At 34.6% G+C, this 3,169-nt stretch overlaps 1 protein-coding gene across 5 annotated transcripts in view; it reads left to right on the forward strand.

Moving 5' to 3' along the window:
- The window catches only part of LOC117100524, a 38,753-nt gene that overhangs the window by 34,663 nt on the left and 921 nt on the right, over positions 1–3,169 (forward strand). The window lies entirely within an intron of this gene.

Below are 3,169 nucleotides of genomic sequence, written 5' to 3' on the forward strand. Positions count from 1 at the left end.
ATATATATATATATATAGACAATACTTAATCAAAAACTTTTAAGCAAAAGTTCGATAATATTCAAATGTTCATTGTTTATCTGCCTTACCTTTGTTTTATTTACTTCTTTTTATATTTTATATTCAAACTTCTCATTTTATTTTACTTAATTTGTTGTACTTATTTATTTACTGTGTTTATTGTACTGATTAAAAAACTTTATATAGCCTCAATTATTAATCGTTTTTTTTTTATTATTTGTTTTAGGTGGCCTGAGCTTAAGTGTCTCCGGAATTATACAGGCCTCCATTCATTTATCAATAAAAAAAAACCAAATTTTCTTTTTTCTCTTGTGAAATGTAAATAATTTACTGAATAAATAGTAACTGTAACAGTAATTGTTAATTAACATATCTCTCTCCATCACATTTTTAATACTATCACAAATCCCATAAATTGTGACTGTACTTATTATTAAACAAATATTATATACAAAGAAACATCATAATTAACACTTCGTTTTATACGATCAATTATTGTATTTCTAAGAGCATTGTTATCATTAACCTTAATGTTAAGCAAGATATATTGATACTATGTAGTAATGGAGTTTACAATATTTATTTAAACCAATTAATGCTTATTAAGCTTGCTCTGAGTAGTGTCTGATTTTTGCGTTGTTACGCACTGACACCCATATACTAAGGTAAGAAACATGACAGTCTCCCAGACATGTATTTTAACATCGTTAGAGGGCCTACCAACATTCTGAAGAAAGAAAAAAAAAACCGCTTTTTGGCATTTTTTAACCCTATCTTCACAATGTTGAGTGGACTATTTGAGAGAATAACGCCATGGTAGGTCATTGTTTCAGTGACATTTAGTTTGCACTCATCCAGCAGTCTTCCAACTCACATTAGAAATATCTTAGATCCTAATCTTTTTAAACATGTACTCAAGACTTACTTGTTTGCTTAAGCCTCTTTTTGCTACTTTTTCTTTTTGTGTTTTTATTGTTTTTAATTTAACTTTGCAAACTGCTTTGTTTTTGTTGATTGTGTGACTGTACTATTGTAACGCATTGGGTTCCTGAATAATGATTGATTTTATGCCTACCATTGTTTTCCTGAATTATTGAGGCTTGACTTGCGCTTCATAACCGCAAGAGAAAAGCGCAATATAAATACCCAATACCAGTATCAGTACCAGTACCAGAAACCATGATGGATCAGGGTAAAGTGTGTTCTTGCCAAATATGGTACATGTATTTTTACAGGGGTTTAATCGTAGTGTAACCCATGAAATGACATATATTCATTAGCATACTTGATTAACATTTGAAGGCGAGTAGTAGTTAGGCTTACAAGTAGTAAGTCATCGGCATTACAAAATGCATTGAAAGTTGAATTTGCAATGACAACACTACATTCGAGGGCATTTAAACTATCAACAAGGTCTTTGTAAAAGAAGCAAAAGGTGATGATAGTCCAACATATCTTGTAACTTTACGAATGTTGATTTGACTACCATATTTATCTTTCCATACCATGATAGTAGACAACGCCACCATTCATCATCGATTTCGCCACTTAGTTTTTTCAAATATTATGTCTTAAGGTAATCGCATCAAAGGCCCATTCTGCATCTAACACTAGTTATAGTACGCACATATTTGGGGACGTACTAAGTTTTCTGTATGATAACACGTCAGTTAGGGTAAAACATCACAGATCTTATGATACTTTTCTGACTCAAACTCATCTTTATTTATTAAACCTGCCATCCCACTTTATATTACTTTGAATATGCACTCTAAGTAGCTGTATACGCTGAGAAACTGGAAGTAACTCACCTCCCAGATCGGAGGAATGAACTACAGTTCCTTTCTCAGAAAATGAATGTGCATAAATTGAAAATTGATAGATTTGGAACTATGTCGTTGATATCGCACTAGCTTTGCAGATTGTCAAGATGACTTTGAAGTTTGCTAACACCTGCTTTTCTCACTGTACTCATCAATAACCGACTGGTAAATCGTTTACAAATTTCGATCGTTCTGGCATCTGTCATCAGGTCATTTACTATTACTGTAAAAACGAATGGGTCCTAACTTGGTTCCTTGTGGAACACCACAAGTAATCGACTCAGTAGTAGAAATTGCCGCACCCAAACGTATATATTGAGTTCTTTTAGACAAGAAACTACACACATTTGATAGTATAGGAAGTGAAAATGAGTTTATTAATTAATTTATTAATTAAGCTTTATTAACTCTGCTGTACAGTTTGACGCATACATTTCACGTCTGTCTGTAACTGACCAAATGATATCAAAGTTGGATTAATTAATGTGTTAATCAGCAAACTTTTGAGTTACCAAATTGTTGACGACAAGTAAGAGGACAGAAAGCTGATGATATCAAATCCGCCTAAAAAACTCTCCAAGACACGTCCAAAGGTTGGTTTTATAGCTAATGGACGGTTCTCATCGGGTCTCGTTGCACCTAGGGAAGAAAAAAACGTAGCCTCTACCGGGACTCGAAACCCGGGACTTTTCGCATACATGGCGAAATTTACCACGAAGGCACTGTGGTGATTCAAGCGTTTGGTAGAATTTAAGTACGTTGCACATTTTTTTTTTTCTGACGTGTCTGAAGTCACGATGTTGATAAAGCACTATTATCGCACGTGGCCAAACTAGTCAGAAATCTATAAGGTATGCCTTTTTCTGAGCATATAACTCTGGAAGTCGAGTGCGATGTTAGTGCTACATCAAAATCCTGACTTCAGACACGTTAAAACATCCTGGGGTCGAGTCCCGGTGGAGGCTGAGTTTTTCCTAGTTAGATTCCTCTTCGGTCAGTATTTAATTTATATATTTGTAAGATTCCTCTTCTGTTGTTATTTAATTATATATACTGTCTCTTATACACATCTAGATGTGTATAAGAGACAGGTTTTATTGGCCCAAGATGGAAAGCGATGTCTCTAGCTACATCAAAGCCTGTGGTAGGTGTATTCGGCGGAAGACACCACCATCAGCCTGTCCCAAAGCCCCCTTAGTTAGCATTAGAACAAGTGAGGCCATGGAGTTAGTATCCATGGATTACCTTTCACCAGAAAAATCAAAGGGTGGGTATAATAGCATCCTTGTAATCACTGATCATTTCACTAGATACGCACAGGCCAT

This window comes from Anneissia japonica, unplaced genomic scaffold (genome assembly GCF_011630105.1).
Source record: "Anneissia japonica isolate Jap-2015-1 unplaced genomic scaffold, ASM1163010v1 scaffold685_len2926416_cov193, whole genome shotgun sequence".
Taxonomy (NCBI): Eukaryota; Metazoa; Echinodermata; class Crinoidea; order Comatulida; family Comatulidae; genus Anneissia; species Anneissia japonica.